This window comes from Myotis yumanensis, unplaced genomic scaffold (genome assembly GCF_028538775.1).
Source record: "Myotis yumanensis isolate MYYU_CA2020_CCGP unplaced genomic scaffold, mMyoYum1.0.hap1 SCAF_12, whole genome shotgun sequence".
In the NCBI taxonomy this organism is placed as follows: domain Eukaryota; kingdom Metazoa; phylum Chordata; class Mammalia; order Chiroptera; family Vespertilionidae; genus Myotis; species Myotis yumanensis.
In genome coordinates this window covers 18,911,551-18,930,318 of record NW_027223763.1, presented here as the reverse complement: position 1 = coordinate 18,930,318, position 18,768 = coordinate 18,911,551, and the positions used below count along the sequence as shown (strand labels likewise).

At 49.8% G+C, this 18,768-nt stretch overlaps 1 protein-coding gene across 5 annotated transcripts in view; it reads right to left on the bottom strand.

Moving 5' to 3' along the window:
- The window catches only part of PTPN3 (protein tyrosine phosphatase non-receptor type 3), a 101,242-nt gene extending 86,325 nt beyond the window's left edge, over positions 1 to 14,917 (bottom strand). For 4 of the 5 annotated variants that reach the window (XM_070430935.1, XM_070430938.1, XM_070430937.1 and 1 more), the window contains exon 1: positions 14,837 to 14,917. The gene's annotated coding sequence lies outside the window, so the exon portion shown is untranslated. Of the gene's footprint in view, positions 1 to 14,279; positions 14,346 to 14,836 lie in introns of those variants that run through there. The other variant, XM_070430936.1, reaches the window with a different exon arrangement.
- Positions 14,918 to 18,768: the final 3,851 nt, after the last annotated feature.

The window sequence follows — 18,768 nt, the reverse complement described above, 5'->3', positions numbered from 1 at the left end:
TCTACTTCCAAAACTTTTTCATAGAAACTCTGTACCCATTAAGCAATAACTCCTTGTTCCCTCCCTCCCCCAACCTCTGGCAACCTCTACTTCCTGTGTCTATGAATGTGCCTATTCTAGATAGTTCACGTAAGTGGCGTTATATAATGTTTGTTCTTTTGTGTCTGGCTTAGTTCACACAGCCTAATGTCTTCAAGGTCCATCCATGTTGTAGCATGTGTCACAACTTCATCCCGTGTTAAGGACGAATCACAGGCCATGGTACGGATAGACCACATTTGGTTATCCATCTGTTGGGCACTAGGATTCTTTCCACCATGGGCTACTATGAATAGTGCTGCGATGAACACGGCTGGACAGGCGTCTGGTCGAGCCTGTTTTCAGTTCTTTTGGGTGTCTATCCAGGAGAACTGCTGCGTCCTATGGTGATTATATGTTAAGCTTTTTGAGGAACCACCAAACCTTTCTGCAGAAGCTGCACCATGTTACATTCCCACCAGCGACATAAGAGGGTTCCAATTTCTCCACATCTTCACCAATACTTAGTTCCTTTTTCCTGATAGACATCTTAGAAGGTGTGAAGTGATGTATCACTATGGTTTTGATTTGCATTTCCCTAGTGACTAGTGATGCTGAGCATCTTTTCATGTGCTTATGGGCCATTTGCAGATCCTCAAAGAAATACCTACTTAGGTCCTCTGCCCATTTTGGGGGGGGGGGCGCGGTTATCTTAATTTGGGTCATTGAGTTATGGGAGTTCTTTAAACATTCTGGATGTTAAACCATCATCAGAGATATGATTTGCAAATATTTTCTCCTATTCTGTACATTGTCTTTTCACTTTCTTGATAACGTCCTTTAACACACAAAAGTTCTTAATTTTGATGAAGTCCAATTTTTCTGTTTTTTTTTTTTTTTTTTAGTTGCCTGTGCTTTTGTTGTCATACCCAAGAATCCATTGCTAAATCCAAGGTCATGAAGATTTACCCCTATGTTTTTTTCCATAAGGGTTTTAAGGCTTTAGTGCTTATATTTAGGCAATGGACCCATTTTGAGTTAATTTGTGTATATGGTGTGTGATAGGGGCTGCCCTGTTTTTTTCTGACCAGGGTCCCCTCCCCACTGTGACCCTCTGGCAGAGCTAGGTAGCATCCCTGCACTAGATCATGAACTTCATGAAGACAGGATCTGGGTCTTTTCAAAATCACCACTATGGTGTAGGCAGCCAGCCCAGTGTCTACCAAGCAGGTACTCAATAATTAACTGGGATAAATGGATGGTTGAGTGGACAAACTACTGAGTGGGTAAACTCCACTCCCCACCCTCCACCCAGCTACAAGACCAACTGGCTGAAAGACTCCCGCTTGAAACAAAATAGTAAATCTGATTCATCAACATACATATTAAGAACTAAATATAGATCATCAATTGTACTCACACACTCCTATCACTTAAACGAAAATGATCCAAGATCTAACTAGCACACTTAACTAACGACAGGGTAGAGGCCCCAGCCCTGCAAAGCTCACCATGTCCTTCCCAGTTTCCTAGTTCAAGTCCCTCATTGCACAGAGGAGGACCCTGAAGGGCCGATGGAGGCACTGACTTCCTAGATCCCGGGCTTTCCCCACCACAGTGCAGATAAGCAACAAAAAATCCATGAGATTAGTCTGAATTCCTTCACATGGTAGGAGTGGCTCTCTGGCTCCTAACAAAAAAATGACCCCTGGGCCCTCGATCTTATCCTGCCCACCTCAGGTAGCACCACACCCACTCTCTGCTCCAGCCACACTGCCCCATCCTGTTCCTCATTCCCACCTCAGGTGTGCACACCTGTTCCTCTGGCTGGACACCCTTCCTCAGACATCCTCCACCTGGCTCTCCCCCACTTTCTTCATGAGTCTGCCCAGCAAGGCCTCCAATCACTCCTTATCTCCCCTCCTCTCTTTTCTCCTTAGCATCTACCATCATCAGACATATCACATATTTGTTTACTGCTCTCCTCCTCCCCGTCCCCCTCCCCTTCCCTCTCCCCCTCCGCCTCTTCCTTCTCCTCCTCCTCTTCCTCACAATCCCCATGTCCCTAACTCTCACTAGAATGAAATTCCCTGAGCACAGGGACTTTTACTATTTAACTGCTGTATCCCTAGCAAGGGGAACAGCCTAGCCAACAGGAGGTGCTCAATAAGCCCCTGTGGGATGTATGCATTAAAAGGATAAAATGGGGGCCCTAGCCAGATTGGCTCAGTGGATAGAGTGTCGGCCAGAGGACTGCAGGGTCTCAGGTTTGATTCTGGCCAAGGGTGTGTACCTCAGTCTAGGCTCAATTCCTGGCCCTGGTGGAGGCACTTTCGGGAGGCAATCAATCAATGTGTCTCTCTCATATTGATGTTTCTCTCTCTCCTCCTCCCTTCCACTGGCTAAAAATCAATGGGAAAATATCCTCGGGTGAGGATTAACAACAACAACAAAAGGATAAAGTGGGGGACACCACTCTCGGTATGTACCCCATCACTAACGCTTACCGAGGGGAAGGCAGGTGACTCCAAACTCACAGGTGAGCGCTGTCTGGCCCCTGCAGAGGCCCAGGGCTGCCCCAGGCTCCTGGGCCTGAGACACGTGGGTGACAAATCACTCCTACACGTCCGTCAGCCCGAGATGCTGGCAGCGGACACGCTGCTGACCTGGCCTCAGAGAATGGGGTTTCTCCCCACAGGCCCTTCATAAACGCTTGTGACCTGCACACACAAATGAATGAACCAACAGCTAATGTGCACAAGGCTCGCGGCGCTTTCAGAAGGCTGTGTCCGCGCTCCTAACAGCGCATCACTCCAGCTGAGCGGGAGGCGGACTGATCAGTAACTCCACTCCTAGGAACCTACCGTCACTTTTATTGGCAAAGATTTTCCTCCCAGAGACATCTGTCACATTGAAAATTACAACTAAGAAAAAAGAGGATTTCCAACTTCAGAGGGCCAGATAAGTAAGTCACAAAATAGCCACAGGGTGTCTGTGAAGACTTCATAATGACGTGGAAGTGATTAGAACAGCACATCAAAAAGGCTGGTTATAAAACTGTATGTACAGTATGCCCATACCTATAACGTAAGTATAGGGGAACTCGCAAGACCATAAAAATATAATTGTGAGTTTTTCTATCCTTTCCACCTTTCTATATTTCCTAAATTGTCTCTGGGCAATAATGAGTTAAGAAAATCAAATTGATAGAATTTCTAAAAATGCTGTTACCTGACGCTTTCCTGGTGCCCAGGTGTGTAACAGGTGTCTCTGTCCCCTGACCCTGCTTCCTCTTCCTCCCTCTTGCCCCCAGAACCTGACGCCAACTGCCCTCCCGACCCTGCCACAGCACTGACCTTGTTGCCATACCTGCAGTCACTCCTCTCGGGAAACCCTGCTCCAAGGCTGGGATGCCCCACCTGACACTCTCTGGCCCCCAGACCCCAGTCCGGGCCCGACTCCTCCACGTCCCAGCTGTGGCCCTGGGCAAGTTACTGACCTCTCTGAGACTCCACTTCCTCCTCAAGAAAATGAAGTGATCCCACCTCACAGGGCACTGACATTCAGGGAGCTAATAGTCCCAGCTCACAGGGCCCCAATCTGCTGGCTCCCCCAAGCCTCGTGAAGGTTGAGGTTCAATGTGCTAACGTGCTAACAGCTGTGGGTGTGCTCTGGATGCTGCCTCGCTCTGAAGGCTGGCCCCAATCTGCTGGCTCCACCAAGCCTCGTGAAGCTGGAATTCTTCATCCTCAATCTGCCTAAGTCCGGGCACCTGTCCTCTCCTGAAAGCAGCAGCAAAAAGCAGCTTTGCCCTCCGACCTTAGACCACATGGTTTCTTGACCGATATCCCCATATCCCTGCGGAACCCCCCACCCCTTCAGAGAACGCCAGCCCAACTCTCGCTCCTCGACGCTGATGCCCGAGTCCCATCGCAGCACTCACCCCTGTGGGGTTCCCCCCTCAACCTCTAAAGTCCATCTTGGCATTTTCACTTGAGGCTCTGCTGACTCCTCAAACCATCTTCCCCTCTACACCAACACCCTCCCAGACACCCCGACTCAGTGCTTGGCTCTCCGTGCTGTCTTTTAGTCACAGGGCTTTACACATTCTTCCTTCGTGAACAGTCTGTATTTACCCTTCTCTGACGCCCCAGGCATTTAATGAGAACCAACTGCAGGCAGCTCCATGGCAGGGGCTGGGGGTCAGAGGTAAGAGGCTATCTCAGGTCCCCGGCCTCGGCCTCGGGACCGCACAGGCTTGTCAGAGAGATGCGTGAACAATCACCTCTCAGTGTGGCCAGTGCTCTGAAGGCAGACGTGTGCCCCTGGCTGCTGGGGCCTTGTCTGGGCTGTGGCCACAGCTCAGCCTGGGCATTTTCTAGGGGGAGACGCTCAGGAGCTCTCCCAGTGTCAGGAGGTGGGGAGGAGGGGCGGGCTGGGGGAGGGATTTCCCAGGCGGATCTGTCCAGGACAGGTGTGGGGGTGAGTGAAGTGTGACCTGGGGTTTCACAGCGAAGACTTCAGGAGAGAATGTTTTGAAGGAAGAAGGTGCTGAGCTCTGGTAGGGATGTGCAGAGGCTCAGGGGGAGGTGATACACATAGGATTTCAGTTCTGCAAGATGAAAAGAGGTCGTGGCTGCACGAGGGTGATGGCAGCACGACACTTTGACTATACGTAATGCCATGAACTGTACACTTACAAATGATGAAGAGGGTAAACTTTACATTATGTGTATTTTACCACATTTAAAAATAATTACGTCTTTCATTACAGGTATAGGAAATCTGGACGCCTGCAATTGAACAGTATGTCTGTGTCCAGGGCGGTGACAGCAAATCCTTTTCAGCAACGGCAGACTATTCCTCGGCAGTGAAAGAGAAGGGTAGGCTTGGAGAAGTTTTTTCCTAAGGTGAGGGGACGACAGTCTTCAACAGTAAGCTTGAGCCAGAGACACTCATTTTTTCAGACTGGAGGAAAGAAAGGAAGAAGAGGAGCCAGAAAATGAAGGAGGAGGGGTAAAGGTGAGGAGGCTCTGAGCATCTCAGGGCCACAGGCGGTGGGTTATCTGGAGAGGCGAGGACAACAGGTAGGAGACCTGGAAAGAGTGAGATGGTTAGGTTGGGTGGGAGTAACAGGGAGGTGCAATGCAGGGAGGACTTAGCCGGCTGCAAAGCACAGAGCACAGTCTGAAACTGTCACTACGCCTGGGGCAAAGGTCCTCAAAGCATGGTCCCTGGTCTCTGGACCAGCAGCCATACCCGGGAGCTTGTTGGTAATGCAGATTTTCAGGTCCCACCAGGGAGTTTGATTCAGACCCACAGAAGTCAGAAACTCTGGGGGCGGGACCTAGCAGCCCGTGTTTGCACACGTGATTCTGATGTGGCAAAGTTCGAGAAACACTAGTAGAGAACGCAGAAATCCACCAGAAAGTTCGTATCTTCCTTATATGAACAAAATCAGCCTAGCAACTTCTACATAAGAGAGCAAGAAATGCATAACCGCTTCAACGTCAACACAATTCATTTCTATAGTGAGAGAAACGCCCATGCACATTAACAAAGTTACAGAAATATAGTCGATCTAATAAACTTCCTCAGATGAGATCTAGAAAACACGCCTGAGACCTGGGGGCTTGAAACTGTACAACACGGGTACCAGTCCCTGCTCTGTGACTACCTGTGTGCCCTGGCGTGTGCCACAGCCCTTCAGGGCCTCAGTTTCCCCAAATGTAAAATCGAGCTGGGAAAGGCTCTTCTGAGGCCCCTTCCAGTTCTGACACTGTGTGATTCTTTCTGTCCTGAAAGAAATGACCGGAAACTAAATGCTTTTACATAGCTGAGCTTTGGGATAGAAAAGAACATTTTAACCAGTCAAACAGAATGTAACAGTTAACTAGAAAACCTTTCCCAAGTTCAGCCAGTGCTAGTGTCTTGCACTCGAAGAACTAGAACTCTCCTTCACGAACTGACTTTCCCCTTAAAGCCACCGATGCCTAATTATAAAAATACTGTACTGCCTGGATTGCATTTGTGAGGCCACATGACTGCGACACCCCAGAAAAATGTACATGCCCATTTTCATCCTGTAATATTTTTTTAATATATTTTATTGACTTTGTACAGAGAGGAAGGGAGAAGGACAGAGAGTCAGAAACATCGATGAGAGAGAAACACCGATCAGCTGCCTCCTGCACACCCCGCACTGGGGATGTACCCGCAACCAAGGTACATGCCCTTGACCGGAATCAAACCTGGGACCCTTCAGCCCGCAGGCCGACGCTCCACCCACTGAGCCAAATCAGTTAGGGCTTCCTGTAATATTTTTTAACCCGGGAAGTCAGGGATGGCATTTTTTTGCGAGGAAGAAAATGGGTTAAAGTACCAAACCACACAGGCCTCACCTATGGCATTACAACTCCAGGCTTCCTGATAAATGGTCCCCTGCTGACCTTGTGACCTTGCTCCGGGATTCCTAGATGCTGGTTTCCTTCCTGGTTTCTCTGCATCCAAGTCCCTGTCTGCACCTACCGGTCACCTGATAACTATCCTCTTGTGCCTGGGTCCCCAATGACACCTGCTTCCCTGCCTCCAGGGAAAGCAGCGACTTAGTTCTGACCTCTTCCACCCAGGGCTGGAAGAGGAAGACAGGGTGCAGGTGTGAGTATTAGGGAACCAGAAGATAAGGCCTAGGGCAGTGGTTCTCCACCTTGGCTGCACATTAGAATGACCTGGGAATCTTTTTAAAATCCTGATTTCTGGGCCTCATCCTCCAGAAATTCTGTTTCTTTGTTATGGGTTGGGGCCACAACATTAGTAACAAAGAAACAGAATTTCCAGAGGATGAGGCCCAGAAATCAGGATTTTAAAAAGATTCCCAGGTGATTCTAATGTGCAGCCAAGGTTGAGAACCACTGGTCTAGGGCCGTGGTCGGCAAACTGTGGCTCGAGAGCCACATGCGGCTCTTTGGCTCCTTGAGTGTGGCTCTTCCACAAAATACCACGTGCGGGCGCACAGGTACAGTGCGATTGAAACTTCGTGGTCCATGCGCAGAAGTCGGTATTTTGTGGAAGAGCCACACTCAAGGGGCCAAAGAGCCGCATGTGGCTCTCGAGCCGCAGTTTGCTGAGCCGCAGTTTGCCAACCACTGGTCTAGGGAGACTCTAGTCTTCGGCCCCACTTCACCTGCACACCCTGGCTCTCACATTCCATTAGAATTTGGTCAGTGAGAAGTTCAGCTGGCTTGTTTGTCCCCCTTGTGCATCTATCCCAAACCCCCTCCCTCCTCCATCCAGCCTGGACACATAAGTGACATTGCAGGCTCTGGCAGTCATGTGGCAGGAAGGAACAGGTAAAGGGAGGGCTGACAGACAGCTGGTGAAGCAGGAGCAAAGCATGCCAACGGAGGTGCACCCAGAGGGGACCCGAGCCACGGACATGGACTGGCTGGCAATGTCAAGGAGGTAAGTTTTGTCTTTATCCAGGTAGAGGATTCCTAGTGCTAGGGGCGTTTCCAGGCTAATTTGTCTGCACTGATGCCGGAAGCCAATTCCAGCATGTCAGCAGGGCGGAACATCTGGAGGTGGCTGAAGGCATTTCCCCAAACCTGAAAAGGATGCATAAAATGACTGCTTGCTGCCAGACAGCTAAGGGCAACTTAATCTACATGTTATTGCCTCCTACTGGCCAAACACCTGAACAGCAGCAGTAAGCAGTTTTTCCCCAATCTGACAATGGATTCTGTATACTAATCCTACACTTTGATGTGTATATCTACCTTGCCTTAGGACAAATTGTGTTAATAAATAGCAAGGGGTCCTGAGATGAGGAGAACTTGGTTTCTTTAGCCAAGCTCCTCTGGCCCCCTAATGCCTTTCAAACTTGTTTCGTCTCTGGACTCTTATTTAATCTACACACAGCGCCTTCTCCAGATTTCTGAACCCTTTTAGATGCTGGATCAAGACCACCGGCATTACACTGACCTCCAACCTCAAAGTCACATGTGGGTAGAGTGACCACACATCCTCATTTGCTAGGGCAGTCCCAGCTGAGGCTAGTTGGTTAGATGCAATTATTAACAGTCGCCCCTTTTATTCTCAAAATGTTCTGGTGCAGATGATGAATTCTAGTCACTCTATTCTTGGGCCCCTAGGCCAGCAAAGTTCAAGTCCCAGTTAGAGAAGGCAGGTTAGCATTGGGAGGGACCGCCAGGCTGGGTCTCAGCCCTCATCAAATGTTCCATTCTCCTCTCCAGCAGCCCTGCCAAGCCATCACCCAGTGTTTGCTTGCATGCCTGTGCGGACAGCAGGCTCACTATTCCCTGAGGAAGTCTCTCTCTCTTTTGGGGGGAAAGCTGTGTTATAAAAACAGCAGGATTCAAACCTATATATACTATGATTGCAACTAAATAACATCCCCCAGGAAGGAAGAGACTGGGAGTGGGGAAAACTAGAAAACCTGCTTTTTCCTTCCACCTTATGGTCTCTTCAGGAAACAAATACTCGCTGAGTGCATTTGATGTCTCAGGGGCACTGGGGACACAATGGTGAGTTAAACACTCTCAAATTGAGGGGCATTCTACAAAACCACTGGCCTGCACTAGCCAAAAATGTCAAGGTCATAAAGGACAAAGAAAGGCTGAGGAACTGTCCAGATTAAAGAAAAAAGAGACATGACAACCATATGCGACCCATGATCTGGGCTTTTCTTTGTGATAAAGGATACTATCGAGACAGCTGGCAAAACCTGAATAAGTTCTATAGATTATAGTATTGTATCAATATTGATTTCTTGATTCTAAAAACTGTACTATAGTTATATAGGAGAATGTCATCATTTTTAGAAAATACACAGAAGTGTCTATAACTAATCCTTAAATGGTCCAGGAAAAAATACCTATGTAAAATACCTAGAGAGAAAGATAGAATAAATGTGATAAAATGGTGCCATTCGGGGAATCTGGGTGAAGAGTGTATGGGGAGTTCTTTGTTCTATTTTGGGAACTTTTCTGTGTCTGAATTAGGTCAAAATAAGAATTAAAAAGAAAACAATAAGTCTCAGAAATTTTTTTTTTTTTTAAGAAAGAAAGACTTCACAGAGTTCACAGTGCAGCTGGAAGACAGGTACTAATAATTACACTAATTAACTGCAAAGCTGCACCTGTGAAAAGCTCTGTAAAAGGAGACAGATGGCGGCATGCGCGTGTATAGAGCCAGGTTTACCCAACTCAGGAAGGTGAGGGAAGGTAACCAGGGAGCAAAGCCCCAAAGCATGAGTGAACTGAGGAGGGGAGAAGGCTCCCCGGCTCTCACAGCCTCCGATTTTCCTTCTGCTCCCTGACATTTAATTTTTAATTTTCTCCAACAACCATGTATAAATTTGATCACCAGGTCAGGGGAGGGGAGGGGAGGGGGCAGGGAGAAAACAGCAGGCAAGGCCTGGGTCCAGGCTGTCATCCTCCCCTCTCCCAGCCCACCCGTGATTAGGGCCAGAGCTGGTTCCTGCCTCTCTTACTAAAAACCTCAGGTCTACACTGAGGCTGACTCACCTGAGGGAAGCGGGGTACAGGGGCTAGGTCTTCACATCCTGCTCTCAAAGCCAGACCAGTGCCTTTCATCAACATAGCATCCAGCTGGCCACCGCCCCTTTTTGGCCCTGGATTCTGCCCCTTGGAACATCCCTTCTGTGCTAAGAGCTAGGACCGGTAGCCCTGCCCTGGGAGGGGCCATGACTCGCCCACAGCCATTCTCAGCACCAAACAAAGTGCTTGTCCGAAGAGTCAGGGGCCTGACCACAAGGGAGGGGACCCTTTTCTGTGCCAAGTTCTGCCTCAGTAGGTTTTCAGTCATTAGCTCCTTTCAAATGGTCCATTTAAAGGACATAGGTTCCATTATCCTCATTTCACAGTTAAAGGACCTGTCTAGGGACAGACTTGGGTTCAAATCTGGATGTCCTACTTACCAGCAATGTGCCCTTTGGGTAGTGACATCCTCTCTCTGAGCCTCAGTTTTCTCACCCCATCTGTAAACTGGGGCTTGTGGGAAGTTGCAAGATTCTGGGGCTAGAAGATACTGTTTATCCCCTTTTGAGGCTCCAATGGGCTCAGTACAAAAAATTCACTCCAAGCTACACAGTGCTTAAATATTTACTAAAAGCTTGTGTATCCTGACAGTAAATCATAGGACCTAAATTTTCCAGGGCTATTCCAATTTCAAATCCTCTGTCCTAACTTTCCACATAAACCATCAAAATGTCTCAAAAATTCCACTCTCTCAGTATCCAAACAACACCTCCCAGGCCTCCCTCCTCTTTCACAAAAAGGCCGCACAAACATTCTTTTTCAGACTACAGTTCCCAATCTTTAGTTCAGGAAAATGCAGTCAGGGAGCCCTGCTGGCCCCCTGAAGGACACGGGGTCAGGGATAAAAATCTGCGGCCGTCAGCACTCGCTCTCAACTCTCAGACTCGGCTGTTTTCTGGCACAACAATGAAGTGAGCCAGGAGAAGGTGTACCACAATCGGAGCAGCACCCACAGAGGGGCACAGGCTGGGGAGAGGAGCTCTGCCCTGACCTACCTACCAAGCGGCTGCTACTCACGGAGGCAGCCCGGTCGAAGAGTTGCTACGGGGATTAAATGAATGAGTTAATATTTGGAAAGCCTCAGGAGCAGTGCCTGCAGCCAGTAAACGCTCTATCAGTATTGAATAACTAAAACCAGAGGCATCCCAGGCAGAAGGTGCTTATACCTTGAAGTCAAGCCAGAGGCACCGCTCCTCTCCGAGGAAAAGAAGGGGAATGAATGGGCACTGAGCCCTGGGTGGAGTGAAGCCAGGCCCCGTACAGGGATGGGAGAGTACCCTAACTGCAGGAGTACTCTCAGAAGGGGAAGAGTCACCACTCCTGGGACACACAAGGTCTCTTCATGCCTCTGAGTCTTTACATCTGCTGTTCTGTCTGCCCCCTGAGTACCATCGTTTTCTACCTTCAATGCTGAATTCAAATGCCAGAGACTCCCTATGATGTTCCCTGATGCCCATCAGAATGAGTGGCCGCCTCCACTGGTCTCTTTGCATTTGATTTACCCTCTTGTAAAGTAGTTATCAGATAGATAGATAGAGAGAGAGAGAGAGAGAGAGACAGACAGACAGATAATACACAGGTCAGTCTTCCTAACTCCACCATGAGTCCTTCCAAAACAAGGGTTCAAATTTCATCTCTGTAACCCTATTGCCTGACATATACTATCTATAATAATAAAAGGATAATATGCTAATTAGACTGGATGTCCTTCCGGATGACCTTCCAGACGAAGCCGGGGCTTCAAGGGGCGAGGCAGCCATTGCGGTGGCGGGGTCTGAGGTAGCTAGCTACCACCGTGGCGGGGGCCGAGCCCCTTACACGAATTTCATGCATCGGGCCTCTAGTAGACTCAAATGTCTGAATTTGCTGTTAAATCTGTGCTCACAGCTGGTCTTCACTGGAGGCACAACTGGAAGCTGTGCGATGCAAATCTCTAGGTTGGGAACCCATCACCAGGTCAGATTTCAGCCAGGCGTCTACCAAGCACTCCCTTTAGTCCCCCTGAGGCAGATGAAAGGAGACACCTGTGAGAACTGAGGCTGCGGGTGCCAGGACCCAAACCAGAGCAGGGTGGACAGTGACGAGGTCCTGTCCTGTCCTGTCTCTAACAGAGTTGGTAAGAAGAGCTGAGGCTTGGGAAGAACACCCGCAGGCTGCCCAGCCCCCACCAGCCCGTCAATGCCATGGCAAGCACGGAGTTCCTTGGGCGTTCTAGTCCCTGCAACAGGCCCTGGGAAGAGGTGAAGAGGGACTGGCCCTGCTATCCAGGAACCACTGTTTGGCGGAAGGAAGGTGAGCACTGGGATTATGGTCAATAGGCACTCTCCACAAATTGCTGGTTCCCTCCCAACGTGCCACAAACCCTGGGGATGGGGTGGGGAGGTAGGGTGCCATGTCTTCCTGTTCCCTCCAGTCCCCGAAGCTGAGCCCCTCTGGTGGGTTGTTCATCTTAGAAAACGGAATCCTTCATGGGCCTGAACCCAAGGTTCAAAAGGTCAAAATTCGTCCCTCTTGCTCCTAGAGTCGACGCACACTACCTTTGCTAGCACAGGTTCCTTATCTGCAAAAGGGGGGCAGGGAGGACTGAAATTAAACAATGTATATGACATCTCCCCGTTCACAGTCCACAATCAATCTGCTGAGACCAATCAGCTGGGAACCCCAACTCCTGTGAGGAATAAGATGTGTCTCTAACCAGGGTCCTGACACTTGAGTGAGAAAGTGAAAAGCTACCAGGACACCTCTCTGTGATAAAATGCAGAAAGGAGGGCTCAGAGACAGGAGTGGTGAAGCAGAGTGGGGCCCTGCATTTGACTCTGTGTTAACTTAGGCTCTTTCTCCTGCCCCACACTGTTCCTGGGGGGCCTGCTATGTATCTGACCTGGCCTCTCCTTGAAAAGGAAGTCCCCACCTTGTCACCCTGGATTCACTGGGGTCTACTGGCCAACTCTGCATCTCCCACCCCCAGCACGACATCTGCCATACAGAAGCAGCTTGACTAATAAATGCTGGCGGAACAGAATGCCTCCGCCACTCAGATATGACTTCAGTAACTTGACCTTTTACATTCCCCAGCTAATGTCTAATTTGCATACAGGAGTCCATTTTAAGAGACGGCAAATCACCAGAGACAACTCAGGATCAATACAGAGTACGAGGCACGTTTTATTCTACTCTAATTCTCTGCAAATTGGTATTCCATTAACTGTACGTGGGGTTTATGGGAGCTCGCTATAAACTAGAATATTTAACTAGAACGACCTACTCTCTGTCAGATAATAGCCTACTGTTAATGTTCAACTAGTCAATCTCAGAAAGGTTTCCAGCTTCCAATCTACTTCACATCTTGATGCAATCATCAGCAAAGTTATCTATTTGAAAAATCTCAGTACAATAAAGGGCATCTTGATACAGAACAAAAAGACCTGCCATGGAATCAGGAAACCTGAGTTACATCCCAACTACACCACATAATGTGTAATCCGCTGCTCAAAGCCTCAATTTCCTCACCTGTAAAATGGGAATAACACCAGCCTCCTGGGGGAGTTGTAAAAATTAAATGAGTTGATATTGTGGATACACTCTGTGCAGTTCTATAAGCCTTTACAAAGGTTAGTTATGATAGGAAAAACAAAAGATGAAATGCTCTGACAACTTCAACAGGCTAATGACAGAAAGCAGCAGTGGTTCTAAAAAATGAGACAGGATATTGGCCCCCCCCCCCCCCCCCATGGGACATCTGGCCATGTCTGGTGGCATTTCTGGTTGGCACAACAGAGGGAGAGGGATTACTACTGAAATCTAGTGAGTAGAGACGAGAGATGCGGCTCAATAACCTACAATGCATAGAACAGGCCTCACAACAAAGAATTAACGAACCCCAGCCATGAGGTTAAGAAACCCTGATCTAAATAATCACAAAAGCTGAGTTTAGAAGCTTTTTAGAACAGAAATCTTCCTAACCTGGCTTTACTTTCAAGCATCATCTGCTTAAGCATTTGCAGAATGGATCCTCTCGCAAAACAGCTCTTTTGTAAGTACAGCCGAACTGCCAACTTCTGGAGTTCCTGAATGTATAAAACTGCTTTTAAAGAAGATGCTCTCCGATTACAATTCCCTAAATTGCTTTTCCAAAGCCCTTGACTTCAGCAGAAGTTCTCCAGGGCACAGAGACGGGGTCTGTCACTCTGCCACCAGGCCCTGAAGATGCTTCCCTGATTCTAATTTCCTGGTGAAATGGGAGCCGCGAGGGTCTCTAAACGAATTAAATTCGCATCACGCCAACTGCTCACTTGCTTTGCGCTGGGCACAGTGCCAAACACCTCCACATAATTTATCCCACTTAATCTACCCACCAACCCAGTGAGGTGGGCATTATTACCGGCTGTCTGCAGGGGAGGAAACTGAAGATCAGAGAGGTTAGACAGCTCGCTCAAGGTCACCAGCTGGCCAAGGGGGAGACCAACTTGACCTGAGGTCTCCAGTGTCCAAGTCACAAGCTCTTTGCACCGCCTGGGACAGCCCAGGTGTCAAGTTGTCTCAACTTCCCATGAATTTTTTAGGCAAGCGCAACTTCTCAGTAAGTTTAGGTTGCTGCAAATGGGAATTTCCGGGGGCGGGGGGGGGGGGGGGTGCTGCGCGCTCACATGCACTCCCCCACTGCAGCTGTCTCCCCGCAGGTACCTGGTAAACCATCCCGTGTCGCCTGCGGAACGGGGAGGGTTTACTGGCGCTGGAGTTCATGCCAGGCCCAGGAAATGCCATCTTTGAAAGCCGAGAGGCGGATTCGCCCGGGGAGCTCAGAAGGTCTGGCCGCCGAGCTTGGCTGGCTCCTCACGGGCTGGGCGCCCCCTAGGCAACCAGGGCCTGGGTCGCGGCGCCGCAGGGTCCTCCGGTGCCGCCGGCCGCGCGGGCTCCGCCGGTCGTGTGCGCCCCTGTCCGGGTCGGAGCGCACGCCCACGCCCACGCCCCGCCGCCGCCGCCGCGTCCCGGCGCCCGCCCGGAGCGAGCCCCACCCGGTCGGCCGGCTCCCTCCCGCCCCAGCCCGGCCAGGTGAACGCGGCGGGGGCGCCCCCTCCCCGCCCCGACGTGGCGCCGGGACCCCGGGGCTGCCCCGTCCGCCCGCCCGCGCGTACGCCGCGCGCCTGGGAACGGTGGGGGCGGGGCGGCGCCGATCGCTACCCCGGCCCCGGTCGCCCCGCGCCCTGCCCCGGGCCCGCTGGGGTCGCGCCGGGCCGTACCTGCAGCATCCGGGGGCGCCAGGCGCCCAGGTAGGTCGCGCTTGCGGGCGGCGCGGAAGCTCGCTCGCTCGCGGCGCGACCTGGACGCCGTCTGAGCATGCCCAGTGCCGCCCGCGGGCGGCTCCCGCCGGTCCTGCTGGCCGCGACGGGCCCGCGCGCGGGGCGGGGGGCGGGCGCCCGGCACCGGGCTGCCCCGCGGGGCGTCCCCGCCCCCGCCCCCGCCCGGGGCAGTCTCGCCGGGACGCGCCTCCCAGCCACCCGGGCTCTGCTGCCGGGTTCCGGGCAGCCCGGAGTCCCCTCGCGCATGCACGCAGACATTCGTCCCATAACCATTCATTGGGCACCTACTACGTGCCCGGCCCTGAGTGATTTCATACCTAGGAATGTCAAGCAGTCGGCTCAACACACCTGTGGAATGAGGCGTCGTCTTGTCCAGAGGGTCCTGCTGTCCAGTGCTCACCCCCGTCCACTAGTAAGCTTAAACCTCCTTCCCAAGGTTTGTGGGGCCCCTGCCTCATCTCTTCCATCTCATCGCACACCTGCCCTCCTGCAGCCCAGGCGGCTCCTTTCTATCCGTCACACACTCAGGGCTTGGCCAGCCTCCGCAGGCCTTTCCCTCTCTGCCCAGCTTTTCGTGGCTGGCACCTTTTCATTGTACAAATACACTCCTGGGAGAGACCTTCCCTGACCACCTTACCTGTTAGCTCCCTGCCTGTTCTACTTCCCATGTCCTCACTTTCGTTACTTCACATGTATCACAATTTATCCATTAATTCATTCAACAAATAGTGATTAGTCATCTATTCTGGTTCTTCATGCGTTGGTGACCAAATAGTCAAAAATCCTGTCCTCTGATGGAGTTGGAGAATGGGGGGAGGGGGTCGCGGCGAGGGGGAAGGATAGGCAGGTGACAGACAATAAACATACCAGCATATAGTATACTTGAAGGTGATAAGTTCTACACGGGGAAAAGAACGGGATGAGGAGAATTGGAGGTGGAGGGAGTGCAATTTTCAATGAGGTAGTCAGATCAGGTGACATTTCAGCCATGCAGATAACCTGGCAGAGGGAATAGCCAGTGCAAAGACCCTAAGGCGCAGGACTGATTAGGCAAGAGTAGCAGGAGATGAGGTCAATGACTTATTTCCTCTAATTAGCTTATTCTCGTTGTGTATTATTCACCTCCGGGAATTTCAGCTCTGGGACTGCAGGGCTGCCTGTCTTGGCTACAGTGTCTCAGACACTACAATAGCACCTAGCACACAGTAGGTGCTCAAAAACTATTTGTTGAATAAATACGTGAATGAAGGAGTGTAGTGTTGGCTGGAACCATCCTGTCCGGACCCGATGCCTGATGTCCAGGGGGTCGGTAGGCCTAGGGCCATAGGGTGGCAGAGGGCAGCACCTGGTACCTCACTTCGACCCTTATCCCGGAGCAGCGCCAATGCTGTGGGCACCGCTGGAAGGTGGCCTCGGGGGAACTGCGACAGAGCCAGGGAGACCCAGGAACAGGACCCGCCCCACGCCCCGCCCCGCCCCGCCCCGCATCAACCTCCGGTCGCCCAAAAAACCCGGAGCTGAGGCGCCCAGCGGGCAACCTGAGACCGACGGGGAGCGCACTGGGCATGCTCGGAACCCAGTTGGGCCTGAGCGCCCGGGGGGAGGAGCATCCAGGCGGGGCAGGGGACAGCCCAGTGCTCAGCCTCTCTCCGTTCCCACCCACTCTTAGCTGAGGGTGTGGTGGTGTCGGGGACATTTTTTTTTTTCAAAGCTCACTGGGAAAGCTGGGAATGTATGGTCTGTGAAAGACGTTCTCTGTCCTTGCCCAGCCGCTGTGTGATCTGGTGCATGCTCCTTACCCTCTCTGTGCCGCAAATAATACGAATATCTACCTCCTGGATCTGGCCTGCGCGTGGGGATTGAATGAAATTAAGAACGTGAGCGTGGTTAGCCCACTTTAAAGATCCATTTCTTGAGTGCCTACCTCAATTATCCCTCATCCTCAGACCAGTTTGCCAAGTGCTGAGATGAGAACAAAACTGCACTGGTGGACATGGGATTTCTTGGAGGCGTCTTAACTTGCCTTCCAAAAGAAATTAGGCTGAAACTACCTTTTCTTTCCCCACAGTCAACAGCCATTACTTTAAACGATGTTCTCAAATTCGAGCTAAAAAATATCCGTTCACCTAAGGAAAAACCCAAAATATTTGTAAAATCGTGTGTTTCCAATTGCCACAACAGAAACAGGAACCAAGGGAAAGAATATCCCTCAGATTGGAAACAAATAAGTGTCTGAAAACAGAAGAATGGTTAATTAGGTTATGACATATTTGTTGAAATAATAACTATCTTACACTAAATTAGATCGTGTTGCAACAGGGGAAAACTTGTACAATGTTAAGTGAAAAAAGGCTGAAAACACAAATGCACTGTGTAAAGATGTCTACACATTTGTCAAGACTTAGGAGGAAATATGGGAATATGTAATAGTCTGATTTTTAAGTTTATCTCTTAATGTCACAATGTTGTGTTTGCAATAATAAAGATTTAAACGATTAAATTAGAAATTCTTAAAGTTTTGTGTACGTCAAATAATAATTACAATAATAACCACTAATATTGAGCGCAAGTGTGATCAATTCTTTACTCCTGTGTTGTCTTTAATCCTTACAGTCACTCTACAGAGTGGGTGTCTTTAGGTCAGTTTTACAGAAAAGAAACATTCAGGAGCTGTTCACAGCTGGTAAGAAATGGGGCCAGGATCTGAACACCACTTTGTCTGACCTCAAAGCCAGGGTGTTAGGTTTTATAATACTACCCCTCTGTGTAGTAGCTTACCATATATTGATCGTAAAAGAAACCACATATTATTCTATTATTTCATTTTGTGTGGTTTTTTGCCTTATTTCCTTTATCCTTTGATGTGTTTGCAGGCCACGGATTACCTTTAAACGTTCTAGTCTCCTGTCACTGTATTATTCTTGGGGCCAAAGTGATAAAGTCCATCCTTTCAGATCCTTGCCCCTGGAGTGACACGATGTTATTATCAGCAATCACAGTTGACCTTATGTCATAAGCTCCCAAACCTTATGCAAATGGGGTTATTAGATAAGCACTTAATCTTCCTAGTCTATGTGGGTGAACTCAGCTATATCTAGAGCAAATAGAGGGCTTTGGGGAATAGGGTTCTACCAAGTCTCAGATAATGAGCCAGAGAGACCCACATAGATTACTGTTCCTGGCAATCACTTTGGAGGCAGAATCATAACATAATGGAATCACATGGTCCATGGACTCCTCAGGACTTTGCTATGATGAAAAGTAACAGAGCTGATAGTTCTGATGATGTTCGCCGAGAGAAAGCCAGGGCCCTAAAAGCAGCCTTCGTACTGCTGGTAAGCTTTTGTTTTTTGTGTGTTTTTCTTTAAAAGCTCTTTTAAAAATAGTGCTAGTAGACTGTACCTGGTCCAGAAATCGCTAAACAATAACAACAAATGCATGAAGCCAATGAGAGCCTTTTCCCTGAAAAGGAAGAAATTCCACAAACCCAATATGCATCACTGGTAATGGACCAGATTCATACGAGTGAAGAGGAACGACAGGCGAGCAACTGGACACAGTTATTAGCAGCGTTCCCAGAAGCTGCCATTTGGGCAGAAATCTGGTGCCAGAGTGCTGCACGCAGGCAATTGGCTGGGGGCACTTATAGGGAGAGTTTCCCGGAAGAATCACTGAGGATTGTCATTCACATCAAGACACAGGAAGTCTGGTCACTGGGTGGACTGTTTGAATGATTTACAGGGCAGGGCTCCCGGCTGAGATGCTAATGCTCATCAATAATTTGTGCTGTTAATGCAAGCTCACAAAAAGGGCCCACGCATCCCTAACTACGTGGGCAAGTGGTGCTGTTATAATGACAAGTGAAAAGAATG